General features: G+C 37.2%; 1 protein-coding gene across 1 annotated transcript in view; it reads right to left on the bottom strand.

Moving 5' to 3' along the window:
• The window catches only part of KCNH5 (potassium voltage-gated channel subfamily H member 5), a 306,423-nt gene that overhangs the window by 121,415 nt on the left and 169,596 nt on the right, over positions 1–15,412 (bottom strand). The window lies entirely within an intron of this gene.

Raw genomic sequence — 15,412 nt, forward strand, 5'->3', positions numbered from 1 at the left:
GTAATGTGTATTCATTTTGGGGGAGCAGGGGAGGGGCAGAGAGAGGGGAAACACAGAATCTGAAGCAGGCTCCAGGCTCTGAACTGTCAGCACAGAGTTCAATGCAGGGCTTGAACCCACAAACCACAAGATCATGACCTGAGCTGAAGTCGGACACTTAACCGACTGGGCCACCAAAAGGCCCCAATACACATCATCTTTATACATTCATCTACAGATGGACAGTTGGGTTGCTTCCATATCTTGGCTATTGTAAATAATGCAATAAACATAGGGGAGCATATACTTTTTGAATTAGTGTTTTCACTTTCTTTGGGTAAACACTCAGTAGTGGAATTATAGTCATAGGGTAATTCTGTTTTTAATTTTTTGAGGAACCTCCATACTGTTTTCCACAGTGGCTATACCAATTCCCACCAACAGTGCACAAGAGTTCCTTTTTCTCTAAATCCTTTCCAACACTTGTTATTTCTTGTCTTTTTCATTCCAGTAAATGGGCACACATCTAAGGAGAGAGGCCCTGAGGCATAACACACAATAATGAGGTAAACAGATCTCAGTAAAAACTATCTTTCTGCTGCTAATTCCCAAAGTAAGACCTGTCTCCCGAATTATAGACATGCTTACCTTGTTGGATATCTAATAGCCATTCAAGTTAAACATACCCAAAAAAGAACTCTTAATTTACAACACCCTCTCTCCAACAACCAAATGTACCTTTATCTCAGAAATTTGTAAAGCCACAGCTAGTAGCTCGGACCAAAAGCTACAAAGTCATCCTTCAATTCACTCTTTGGTTCGTTTCCTATCCCTAATGCATCAGCAATTCCTGTTGCCTCTACCTTCAGAATATAGCCTCAGTTCAGTCACAGCTCACCACCTTTACCAGTACCCTTGCATTCTCTTTGTGCTTTTCCACTAGCTAGCTGTGTTTCCATGGGCCAATTACTTTCTGAGCTTCTATTTCTTCACTTACAGCTTTAAAATTACAATAGAATCTTCACAAAGGGGTTTAATCATGTTAAATGAGATGATTCAAATAAAACAGTTTTAAAAAGAGAATCCAATAGGGAGTAAGCCTCCATGAAATGTTATATTCCACCATCATCACCACCACTATCATCATCATCGTCTTCATCATCGTCGTCATTGAAATAGCTAGCAAACAATTTTTCACACAGCAGAAAGAATAATCTTTTTTTAAAAAAAGAATGAAATTATCTTGGGCCTCTCTACCTCAACCCTTTCCTATCACTCTTAGACTTAAATCCAACCTGGTGATGTCCCAAGGACACTATAATCAGAGCACTGCCTCCCTCCCTAATCCTAACTTCTACCAGCCTTCCCTCATTCCTTCTGTTCCAGTCATACTACCCCTCTTGCTGCTACTCTAATATCCAGTCATTAATGCATCAGCACCCTTTCACTAACTGTTCCTTCTACCTAGAACACTCTTCTCCAAGATCTTTACCTGATCCATTTTCTCTCCTCATTCAGATCTCTGTTCAAAACCCAGCTCACCACAGAGGGCTTCTGTGATCACCTTTCTAAACATCGCCTTTCTCCAAGACCACTCTCCATTAACTTGCTACACCTGAGATCTTAATTTTATTTATCACCACTTTATTTTTATTTATTTACTTGCTTATCTACTTACTTCTCTATCTTCCCCATTAGAAATGCAAATTCCATGAGTACAGGCATAGGTCTTGTCCTTTTTGCTTACTGCTATATTTCAGACCTTGTTCTTTGTACTCCCTACTATATTTCTAGAACACACACCAGATTCTGGAACATCCTGAGTATTCAAATATTTTTTCTAGTATTTTCACACACCAAAAACCTAAGAAGCAATTTTTCAGAAACATCCTTCTTTCTAATCAAAGTCTTATTATTGGTGATACAAAAACATGGAAGGAATACACATCATTAATGTGAGTAGAAGAATAAAATGTTTAGAAGTTAAGGTGACGTATGCTTTGGCTATATTAAGATAATAAATAAATTGGGAAGACCCATTATCATTCACCAAACATAAATGCCCATGTTTGGCCTGGCTAGTTTTATAGAGGCCTGTTATATAATTTTACCCTTTGAATGCAATGCGATATAATCAACTCACCTACTTTACTAATAATAATTAGGCTAATTTATTAACATTTGATAAACCTCTTTTTACATGCACTCCTGTAGCCTTTTAGGCTTAGGACAACTTTAGACAAGCTACTTTTGCAAGCTTATCATATTTAAAGTCTTGGTAATTCTGGCATACAGATCTGTAAATGCCTTACCTAAAAGTCTTTTATTTTCTAATTCACACAAAGGAATTATTTTGAAGATAATGATGGTAGATTAAAGATAGCCACAAACCTCTGACACCTCTTCCATTCACAGACAGGGTCTATATCCCTTCCCTTTGAATCTAGGTATTGAATATGGTTACTGTATTCATATGCCATTAGCTGGGCCCAGGCCTTAGGAAACTGGAAACCTCTGATTTCTTGCTTTTTCAACATCTGCCCTTGGAATGTAGTTTCCATGTTGTAAGGAAGCCCATGCATTCTTCTAGAAGGACCCACATGAAGGGGAATCAAGGCACCTAGCCAATAGCTTAGCTAAGCTCCCAACTAATCACTGGCCTTAAATTGAACAACTTGAAATGTTGATATGAGAAGAATATTCTGGTAACACTTAAGGCTATACAGGTGGTTCAATAAAACGTTTCTTTCCATTCATATTTATATTTAATACTGATAGTTAAGATATGATGGAAAATGTCCCATCAATCTATAACTATGTGTGCAGTGCATGGCTTGACAACATAAGCTAACAAGCCATGTTGGTAGCTGAGCCAACTAAGAAGTGGATCTTACAGACCCATTCAAGCCACCCAAGCTGATACCACATGGACCAGAAATAAGTCATGCATTCTTATCTATACATAAATTAGACTCAAGGCAAAAATAAATGGCTGTTCTTATTTTAAGCTGCTAAGTTTGATTAGTTATACAACTAAAATAATTTAAACCCTAATAAAATAAATGGATTCTCAACAGGAGAGAGAACTGGGGGAGGAGGGGAGTGAGCTCCTCATGATGTACATCAGAGCCCAAGAGTATATTTTAGGAAATACTTTTAAAATATTTAATATACTTTATATTTTCAAATCCAAAACACCTATTTTTTTATAATATAAACATTAAGGTCATGAATGTTTAATGTATTTAAAAGGAGGCACAGATTAAAAGATTGAATAATGCCATTATAACGAGTCATAGATTTCCTTATTCATTCAACATTGTAGATATCAGTAGATATTTATTGAACATTTATTTTATACCAGCCACTACACTAGCCACTAGGGATATGATGATAAAAAGAGAGAGAGAATTCCTGCTCTCAAGTAGTGGCCACTACTTTCTCTAGAAAATATAGTCTTGGGGCGCCTGGGTGGCGCAGTCGGTTAAGCGTCCGACTTCAGCCAGGTCACGATCTCGCGGTCTGTGAGTTCCAGCCCCGCGTCGGGCTCTGGGCTGATGGCTCGGAGCCTGGAGCCTGTTTCCGATTCTGTGTCTCCCTCTCTCTCTGCCCCTCCCCCGTTCATGCTCTGTCTCTCTCTGTCCCCCCCAAAAAAAAAATATATAGTCTTTAATTCTCCCAAACACATTCTTTGAAAGAAGGTTAATGATTTTTTCCTTTTCATGGTTTATAGAAATTCACAAATAAACTTATAGCCAGCCCAAACATAAAAACTAAATATGCTTTATTTCTCATGGTTAAATAATTTGCAGAGTCAAACAAAAAAATCTATGTTCAGCGAATTAATTGTAACTCAGCTTCCACTCTTATGAGTTGCTCACAAAAAACAGAGAAGATGATGCTACCTGGGTCTCTGAAGGAATTATGTTCTCTAGTCACTTCATTTTGTTTGCTCCTTAGGTCAAGCTGCATCTATTCATTTCGTTAATGATTTTTTACATTTTAGACTTTTTGTGCCCATTCATGATGACATCCAACATTTACTTTTCCTAATTATCTTCTTATAAACCTTGGCAAGTAAACATTGGCTGTAGACTGAGCGATTTAAAATGTTGCTATGAGAATGAATTTCTGGTAACCTTACAGCCTTGCAGGTGGTTTAACCATCATTTCCCTTTCTATTTATATTCACTAACGTCCACCTTTAACAATGATATTTAAGATATAGAAGGAAAATGTTCCATCAATCTGTGATTATATGTGTAGCTCCCAGCCTGTTAAGACACATGAAATGATTCCTGTTGGTCTTAGAACAAAGTGAAGAAGCTGATCTTCAGGAACCTGCAGTTTCAAAGTCTTACTCTCTTTCCAGCTCTCTCATAATGGCTCCTGGCTTTCCTGGATGCTCCTTTTTTGCAATGACCCATATATGTAGGCACCCTCCAGGTATCCACTTATGAGCAGATATTTTCTCTTTCCCAACCTCACTCAATCTGTGCCCCATTTCAGCTAGTATGTGAAATGTGCCAATTATCCAGTTAGAGATGAATCTTACTACTTTATATTAAATACTGAAAACTATTTAATATACTCTCTCTAAGGGATGTAAGAATTTTGAATGGGGGAATTCCAAGTTGATTAAATCATTATTTGAATTAAGTGTCAACTAGTGAGATGAGTTGGGACACAGAGGGACAATTTTCAGAATTTAGCGAGTTATAGCATAATATTGGACAGATTGCATCAGCTTATGGACAATCCATGAATGCCATAACAACTGACTATATCAAAATTGTCTCAATAATTGAATGGCAGTGATTATTGATATTATTTCTTATGTGCCCTAAAGAATCACTTAATTTTATAAAATTAATATATATAATAATACAAATTAATACATATAATAAAAAACATAATCCAATGTTAACAAGTTACTAATGTAACATCAAAGATGGAAGGAAAGGGAGGGAAGGAGATGACTGAAAAGATGTAAAAGTTTTGTTCATTCAAAAGAACTCCAAGAAATTAAAGTAAGAACAAAGAATCAATGGAAACGAATTTGACAATAAATTATATTTAATATAAAAAAACAGTCAAAGGATCAAAATAGCTTGATCTTCACATGATCCTTCTGTGACAGTTATTCTATTTTTTTTATGCTAAGTAAATCTATTTTCTTCTTTTCTTTCTAATCGAGCACAGTTCATTCAGACTTCTAGTAAAATTAGCATACTTACTTTGATTATATAGCTATAGAGGTTTTTGTAACTTTAATAAAGACTAGCTGGAAAATATAGAACAATGATCCTGAAATAAGAGGAATGATAATAGATCAATAACAATAGATACCCAATGAATACTGACCTCATCATTTCTAAGTCATTTATTATAAATCAAACAATGTTTCCTAAAGTGCATCAAAATATATCAGGTAACCAAAGATAATCAAAGATTAAAATGGTGTGTTATCTTGAGAGGCCCCCAGCTCCTTTTAGTGCTACATGTTCCCTTTCTTTAATATACCTACCATCACCCTGAGCCCCCTTCTTACAGGGGCCTACCTCATTGCTCAGGATATCACAACCTCCTGGTTGATGCATTGTCCAGCTGATACAAAGGCTAGTTTTCTCTCTCTCTCTCTCTCTCTCTCTCTCACACACACACACACACACACAAAACTTCTGAGGGAGCTGTCTTAGGTACTGAACACCATCTCAAGCAAGGGCATAGCTTGATCTGCCATCCTTGGGACACTGGTCACTCTTATGTTCCTCAAATTCTAGAGACATCTTAGAGACAGAAGAAGGAGAAATGTGAGGAGGTTTGGAAATAAAAAGCACACAGACAGAGCTTGCTGGTGATGAACAGTCACTCAGACATGCCCCAAGGGAAAGGAGATACTTTTTTTTTACATTATTTTTCAAAAATCATAGTTACAAAGTAAGACTTAAACTTCAGCTGAGTTCAAATGATTAAAGGACAATCAGATATGTTCATATCAGGTGATGCCAAGCTTGGCAAGAGTCAGCACAGACACAAAAAAATAGAATACCAGCTTGGAAAAGATAGCATGATAGACCTTTCTGTTTCTGCAATTAAGACTTTTTTTTTCTATGTCTAAAAATTGTTACTGTTTTGGTTTCAAGGAACAACACATACTTTTAGTACTTGTACTTTGTTTCCAATATTTTTTTTCCTCTGTTAACTTAGGATAAGGCATTTTTCTCCTCTGCCATCTCCATTCTCTCTCTCTCTCTCTCTCTCTCTCACACACACACACACACACACACACAGAGTTCAATTATGATCTAATCTGATGAACAGATGATAATGATATATATAAGTTGTACTTTTCAGGATATTTATAAATTCTTATATTGTATCTTTTTATTTAAAAAACTTTAAAAACAAAACAAGGAAACTATAACGGTGAGATTCAGAATACAACAGTACAATGATTTTTGATACAGGGATTTTCCTCTGCTCAAGTTATAAAATGCAAATCAACCTGCTCTACCTACTTAAAAGTCCAGCTTTATCAGCTGCAGGAAAAAAAGAGAAAATAAAGTGAGTCCAGAATGGTATAATTAAGGTGAAAATAAAATTTCTTTTGCTTATGGTTCTTTTCTGTTTATTTTGTACTATTACAAAAGTGTTACTATTGTGCTTAATTATGGAAGCACCAGATATAATATTTGAAATAAGATACCTTTTTGCCAAAACACAAGTATTACTGATCCAAGATCCAAGGACTGCAGTGGAACTTCCAACAACCTGAAGCCTTCCAAGAACAGTACCTGTGGAGCATACAGCCAAGAGCTTCCTGTGTCCTCTGCAGCCTAACTTCCTGCTCATCTTCAGTACAATTCATTCTGACTTCTAAATCGTTGTGTAATTTCCTCATCGTGGATTTCAAAATATGGCCACAATTTTTTTTCCATGTTGGTATGCACATGTCTTTGCATTGAGACGTCATTGCTTTTCCTACCATAGGTGGAATCTATTTCTTTCCATCTGGGCTGAATTCATGACCTCCAACAGAATGTGGCAGAGATGATATTAAGCAAGTTTGCTTTCGATTTATAGATATATACAGAAACAGGGCTACAAGGATGTTTATAAAATGTTAGTTGGCTATATTTGGAAAATGGAATTTGTGGGGATTTTTGTGTTGCTTAAGCTAGTCTGTATTTAAATTTTTACAATAAGCATGTACCTTTTTAGAAAAAGCATAAGTTATTTGCATTTTTAGAAAGGAAGAAGCTATAAATCTCCTTAAAGGACAATTGGGTCAGTTCCCAGGTGAGATATTCGTGAAAGGCCATTAAAAATCGAAGATGTTGGGTGTCTGGGTTACTCAGTCAGTTAAGCATCCGACTTTGGCCAGGTCATGATCTCATGGTTTGCAGGTTTGAGCCCCACGTCGGGCTCTGTGCTGACAGCTCAGAGCCTGGAGCCTGCTTCTGACTCTGTGTCTCCCTCTTTCTCTGCTCTTCTCCCACTCATGCTCTGTTTCCTCTTTCTCTCAAAAATAAGTAAAACTTAAAAAAAATCCAAGATATTAATGGTAATTGTAAACTTTACTTAGTGCTTATTATGAGCCTTACATATGTTATCTCATCAAACTCACAAAATCACTCTAAGTTACTATTTTATCCTTATTGTAAACATAAGAAAACAAATTCAGGAAATTAATCTGCCCAAAGTCAGGTCAGAGCTTCAGTCTCAGTAACTACTCAGCTTAATACCATTATCAACTTTAAGATTGATATTGCAAATAATAATCATCCTGTCCCATAGAAGACCTCTTATAGCCAATGTTAGCTGTTTACTAAACGTTGATCTGACCAAATGTTCTTAAGTATCAACAGTGGATCCCAAAGAATCAAATACTCTCAGGGCCTAGATTATAGGTCAAATAGAAACAGGATACACCCCTTACGTGAAAGGTGCCAAGAACTGTTTTAGGGCCCCATCACTAAACTAGGATATGCTTACATGAATACAGATGAGAAGTCCTCAAATCTGCTATGCCACATTACTCAAATGTCATTTAATGCAGTAGAAAATAAAATTTATTAATATCTTTGTAACACAAAAAGAAAATTCTAGTTCACTTTGTTAACAGCTTAGTCACTATGATACACTATTATGTACTATGATACATGTCAATACTAATCAAGCATTAATCATTATTTTGACTGACTTAAAAATTCAAAAATTTGGATATGTACTTAACTGATGGAATGGAATTCCCAATTTTTGAATCTTAGAAGGCAAAATATCCAGGGGACATGAGAAATACAAATCTAACATTTATAGTCTCCCCATCCCCCTCCTTACATTGTACATTCTTAAATTATTGCTGCGTCCTGTGACTCCCCATTATAATCTAGTTTAGATGCCGTGTCATCACTTTGAAATGATTGCAATGGCCTTCACTTGGGCTCCTCCTTCTATTTTTCTCAATTATTAGGATCAACCCACTGAACTCAGCAACAAATAAATATGTTCTCAGCCATCTCTGAATCCTTTCTTTAAATAACTGGGCAGAGTATCTTGTCCAGTCTAGAGATCTATCTGCTTGTCAGTATTCTCCTGTTTCCCTTCTATCTGGAAATACACTAAACACCAAGTTTCCAAACCAGATAAACAGCATTTTGGGTGGTGGGGGTGGGGGGGAAGCCTTTCAGTCTGGTGCTGGGAAGGGAGATGAGATACTGTGCATTTCTTTCTGTGACCATTGTCTCAACATACATTATCTAGAGATCCTTTATGTGGTGGAGATGCAGACAAAGTAACAACTTCCAAAGGCAAAACCGAACAATTTTATGAAGGAAACATTTTGATCAAGGAAACATTTTGATCAAGAGCATCAAGAGCATCGCTGCTGTTCTCTGGTCCATTGCTGGCTCCTCTCTCTCTGTAAGACCCCTTTATGAAATGGTTTACTAAGAGTTTTTCATTCTGCCTTCAGATGAACTCTTACAGCTTCCTTTCTATTAACATCTCGGAATCTCGTCTTATCATCCCATGGCTAGTGTGACCATAACAACTTCCCAGCTGTTCCCCTTATTTCCATTCTCCATTATAATGCAATGTGCACATGGACACCAGGCAAAATTTCCTAAAATACTAAAATTTTATGATTTTATTCTTCTCCTTGAGTATAGAGGCACCTGGATGTCTCAGTCAGTTGAGCGTCTGGCTCTTGATTTTGGCTCAGGTCATGATCTCATGGCTTGTGAGATCAAACCCCTTGTTGGGCTCTGTGCTAACAGCACGGAACCTGCTTGGTATTCTCTCTCTCTCTCTCTCTCTCTCTCTCTCCCTTTCCTACTTGACCACATATGCTCTCTCTCTCTCTCTCAAGATAAATAAACATTTTTAAAAAATATTCAGTATATGCACATAGCCTATAAGGTAAAGGCATTCTGAAAGAAACTATAGGATGTATACAATGGTAAAATGTATCTATCTGCCAGATCCAGTACATTTTCCCCCCATAAGTTATTTTATCACTTCCCCACTTTTATTCTGAGCTACTATGAGTAAGTAACTATATTCTTGACTCTTTTTTTTAAACCAAGTCAGAGTTTTGCCCAGGGAATGAAAGTTAATTCAGCCTTCTATAAATAAAGGGATGTGAGGCTTTCTCTGACTCTGAGTATAACAACATTAGCATGACTGTATCTCTCCAGCTGCCTATACAGGGTATGAACAATCTTACTACCTATTAGAATTTCATGTAATGCATAGCAAACACTTCATCAAAGGAAAGACATTATATCATTGAATGAATGTATTCTTTAAGCTTTTTAAGCCAGGGCCAGTATTATCTATCTCCTTCATAATCCTCAAGAATAACTAGATATTCTTCAACAAAGTGTGTCACTGACAAAAGTTGCTGGCAAAAATGAAACAATTACAACAGTGATAGGGACTCTGTCCCTTGTTTGGTGAAATTATAAAGCTAGTTTGTGTGAGCATAGAGACATTAAATTTTATGCACAATTTGACACTTTAAAAAATGGTATTTTAGCCATTTTATAAATATAATGGGCCCCCTTTGCATTGGCCAATAGTCAGGGCTTGTGATCACATGAAGCACACATGTATCAAGTGCTTACTGTGTGTAAACACAATGGTAGGCCCTGTGGGAGATATGGAGATGTGCAATTTTATATACATATTTAAAATTTTTAATATGGTTATAAAACTCTAGGCTTAGGAATGATTATGAATTTTCTCATCTTCCTTAAAACTGTGCTAAATAATGTGTCAGAAATCTGACAAAATATCAACACAGTATGAATCCTGATCATTAAATAATTGTACATTTGCAAAACGCACTGGAAGGGTGAATAAGGTCAAAACCGAACAGGTTGACTTTACTTTCCTACTGAGACTGTTCTACATTAAGGTTAGCCTCATCATCGCTGACTTAACACTGCCCTTGACAACTCTCATTTCTCTCTTCCTTTTAAACAGTGCAATCTCCTTCACTTTTAGGACATACTGTTCCTCTCCTGGCTCTTCTCTCCTCTCTTATCTAAGGTGGCTGTCCAATTAATCGTTCAAACCAACACCTTTCTGAGAGGAAAAGAGGGCATTCTTAATGGTTACGTCGGGACAACAGGAATTAGTTGATCTGTTCCAGGTAAATCAGGGACACCATGGGTCATCCCACCTTATTCCAATTCCTCTTCCTAGGATCCTGTCCCTCATTGTAAGAGATGTGGTTTATGGGCTTCTGATTGCCATTTGCATCAGAACTCACTCCTGGAGGAAGACTGGCCATTCATGGGATCAACTAGTATCTGGCCCTGAAAGCTACTTTGCTTGCATACCCTACCATCTCATGTTGCAAGTGCCTTTATTTGGGTGACTGTACCTCACAAGCTGCCTCATGTGGTGCCTAAAAGGAATCATGTCATTCCCTCCCAGCCTAGCATATTCCCCAAATCTCTTTTTATAGTCATCGGAATGGGTATAAAGTATAAAACCAATGCTCTAGAAGGTGAAACACCTGCATTCTTCTTTTGCTGGGACTGTATATGGACTAATTTAGCTGACCCTGAGAGCTTAGAAGGAACAGTAAATGTTGAAAAAGATATAAGTGAAATGAGAAAACTATGTCTAGAGAAGGCAAAATGACTTATAAGTTGTAAGGAATTTGATCTGATGGAGCAGTCCAGAATTTGCAAACTGTCATCTTTTCAAACACTATACTTCTCTATGACTTTAACAGATGTTGGTCTAAAAAAAAAAAAAAAAGTTTCTGGATCAAATAAGTTTTCCATTAGCTCTCTCTCTCTGAGAGTCCCAATTCACATTAGCATATCACAATGCTTATTAACATATCAAAAGCTCTGAGAAGCCTTGCAGTAAAGACACCATTTTTCATAGTTGTTTGTTCTTGGAACCCTTTTTATTCATTAAAACCTTACAAACATTTTGCAGATCTCCATGGAAAATCCTTTTACAATCACTGCAGCAGGCAGGAGGGAGCAGGTGCAGGCACTGGAGCATATGAGAGACTGTTGCCACAGTCCCGGGATGCTAATGCAGGCCAGCAGTGAGGAACCCATTTTAGCAAATCTCAAAACTGGTGGTGCTATATCAACCAGTGTCACAGATGGACATAGAGAAGGAACTAGTTATGAAAGGTAATGCCTACCTATAGGAAAAGCAAGAGGAGTGCTAGGTGAGACCAAACTTGAATTTGATCAAAAAATAAACCAGGCAGTGGCAGAGAGCAAGGTGAGGGGCTGTATATGTGAGTTGGCAGAGTTTGCTGGATTTTTAGGCAGACACTGTGTTCCCCTGCCACTGTTTTGTGGGTATTAAAGTGGAGTTGTCTGAGTCTTTCTCCTTAAATTTTGTTAATGTTTGTTTATCTTAGAGAGGGAGAGACAGAGTACAAGGTAGAGAGGGAGGAGCCGAGAGAAAGAAAGAAAAAGAGAGACAGACAGACAGACAGAATCTGAAGCAGGCTCCAGGCTCTGAGCTGTCAGCACAGAGCCTGATGCGGGGCTCGAACTCACAAACCGCAAGATCATGACCTGAGCTGAAGTCAGACGCTTAACCAACTAAGCCACCCAGGTGCCCCTCTAATTGAGTCTGAAGTCAATGTTTGATAAATAAAGAGTAAAATACAATAGTATTTTTTTCAAATATGAAAAATGAATGAATGAAATTTTTCATATTTTTTCAAATATGAAAAAGCTTACTCTTGTAGGTTTGGACAGCTTACACTGGAGCATGAAAGAGACTAAAGACAGGTGAACAAGCTACCACATTGGTAGCCATCTCTGTGAAGAAGGAAATTATGAGGATCTGAAATAAAGCAGGGGCTAGCATATGAGGAGAGAAATAAACCAACCAAAGACATAAGGAAGAATCAGCAAGACAGGGTAACTTAACTTAAGCCAATGGACTCAAACACATTTATATTCTTGCAGTCTTGGAGGGTCTGGGAAAAGTCTCCCACACCGTGGCACTCTGTATATTCAGTGTGTACAATCTTCCTTTATGTCAAACTGTACCTTCTCAAGTATTTTTTTATAAATTGTTCTACTTGTGTCTCTTTAGCTTCTCTATATAAAGCGTAAATTTTATTATAGACAAAGAAAAACATACCATATTTTCCATGAATTGTGCATTTCCTAGGAGAATCTTGTGCATTGCTTGGAACAATAAATTAAACGATGTAAAAGGATAACTGATGTGAAGCATGCATTGTAAACATGCATTTTATATACAGTAAAGCACCTCACTGACTTCTTTTAAAGATAATTCCCATCCTGTGTTTAAACGAGATTATTTAAAGATTAATCACCAGGGGACAATGATGTATAAGACAATCATATAATCATCCAGTTAAAGGAAAAAATCCATGTGATGAAATATGAAGACATGAAAATAATCCATCATGAAATAGCAGAATATATTACTCCACTTACAATTCTTGGGAGCAATGATTTGTAGAAACTCTGAGTATTCTGGTTACAGAAACTTTCCACTGTCAGCCTATTCATTAGTTGCTGGCTGAAAAGCAAAACTTACTAAATTGCCTAAAGGAACGGAGCCAATGCCAACCCAGTAGGTCAGCAGAAATGACACTGGTTTAGTAGTTTCAAAGGCTTTAATTCTTGATTTGATAAAATTATTCTCATCTTTCTAATTTGCAAGACTGTGTATCCTATGAAACACAGCATGATATATTACTAAATGTCTTCTCTATCTCCCACATTACTAGGCTTCATTCTTTTCTAATAACACTCAGTACCAAATGTTCACCTTTTCAATAAATCATTACTGCCAAGGTCTGACGTATATGGAATAAAGCCATACCAAGTTCACTTTACTGGGCACATCACTGTGGCAGAAATGTCGACTATAATAAGCATGTGATGAAAAAGATCTTCAGGGCTCCTGTCAGGTAGTACATAACCTGACAGCGGGTTAAAATTGAACATTTACATGAAGAGGCTGGGTGACTGAGCCTGACAGCTGTCATTAACAGTGTGAAGAAACAGAAGTATGCCACCTAAGATTTCCCAGCTTTCACAGTTTACAGGTGCTTTCACATTCCCATTTAATCCTTGTAACAAACATGGAGTTGGGCATTATTCCCCACTTACGGGTAAGAAATATGTCTCTTCTCCCCATCCATAGCACCACTGCCCTGATTTAGGTGCTCATCATCTCTCAGCTGAATTACTGCAGTAGCCTCCTGGCTGAAAACCTTGCCAACGAGCATTTTCCAACTATAAGAACTGAGTTTCCGGGGGAACAGATGAACCTGAAAACTCAGTTGCTTAACAGTAACCACTTTTTGCTTGCAGTTCACAACTGTAGGGTGGATGTGGATTACACAGGTCATTAGGTTGTCACTAATTTATAGATCTATAATGTGACTCTTGATGAGTGAAATAAATGATTTTTGCAATTGTTGTAGTCATTAGGAAAACTCATATGGTTTATCTGAAAATGAGAACTATACACAAATCAGAGATTCAAGCACATGTCAATATGTCATACACCCTTGGGCACTCAGTAAAAGTGAGTTGTAACAACTAACTGTCCATTTGGGAAGATGATTGTTTAATGATCTAGGGCTTTGAATTGCGTTAATTATTGTTTGCAGGCACCTAAGAAATCAGTCACTTATTTTTACTTTTCTGAAAAGGTCTGGAGTAAAAGAAAATAACACTCCTCAATATTTTCTCCAAATGAAATGATCAGGTAGTAGGGTATAAAAGAAGTTGGAAATGAGAGCAGTACTTAGACTTTGCAAGTCACATGGAGGGACTATCACCAGTCTGCTGCTGACAGACAGAAAATGATTTCTGTGTATGCATAGTGATGGTTCATGTTCCAAGGGCTGATCTGGTCCTAGCTTTTTATTTTTAATTAGGAACCCAGACTTCTAACATAACAATGTATTTTAGGAGGTTTAATGCCCACCAACCCTTAAGCATGCAGGAGGCCTGAAAATAATTTGTATTTAAGACAAATTTGTATTTAGTTTTTACTTATGTTTTTAAGATTATTTATTTTGAGAGAAAAAGTGCCTGTGCACAAATGGGGGAGGGGCAGGGAGAGAGAAGGAGAGAGCATCCCAAGCAGGCTCCACACTGTCAGTGCAGAGCCTGATGCAGGGTTAGATCCCACAAACCAAACCATGAGATCATGACCTGAGCCAAAATCAAGAGTCAAACATTTAATGAACTAATAAGCCATGCAGGTGTCCTAAAACAAATTTGTATTTAAAACAAACTTAAGGGGCCCCTTGGTGGCTCAGTTAGTTGGATGTCCAACTCTTAATTTTGGCTCAGGTCATGATCTCACTCACAGTTTGTGAGATCGAGCCCTGCATTGGCCTACCTGCTGGTAGCTTGGAGCCTGCTTGGTGTTCTCTCTCTCTCTCTCTCTCTCTCTCTCAAAAACAAATAAATAAACAAAAAATAAATAAAATAAAACAAACTTAAAAATCCTCCCATAGAATAAAGAACAAAGCATAGACTAAAGTTTATCTCCTAGAACTTTATTCCTAAAGAAGTGAGGTTTTTGCTAGAGACTGTGCTTGTGTGTCTGTTACCACAGAAGATTCGAACTTCACAAGGAAGCTCATGATAAAAGCAACTGAGTTTTGTGTGTATAAATGTGCTTTTTCCTTTTAAATGGCTGGTAAGATTAACAGCATGGGATTTCTGCATTCAGAATCTGAATTCAAATCCCAAAATCACCCACACCATAGCCTGTAACTTTGGAACAGTTTTTAATCCTTCTGAGTTTCTGTCTCCTCAGCTAAATAAAAAAAATCAATAATAATAATAATAATAATAAACCTTGGCCTATATGGTTTTTGGAGTAATTAAATGACATGAGTCATATAAAATGGTTTACACAGAGTTTGCCACATACA

This window comes from Neofelis nebulosa, chromosome 7, assembly GCF_028018385.1.
Source record: "Neofelis nebulosa isolate mNeoNeb1 chromosome 7, mNeoNeb1.pri, whole genome shotgun sequence".
Taxonomy (NCBI): Eukaryota; Metazoa; Chordata; class Mammalia; order Carnivora; family Felidae; genus Neofelis; species Neofelis nebulosa.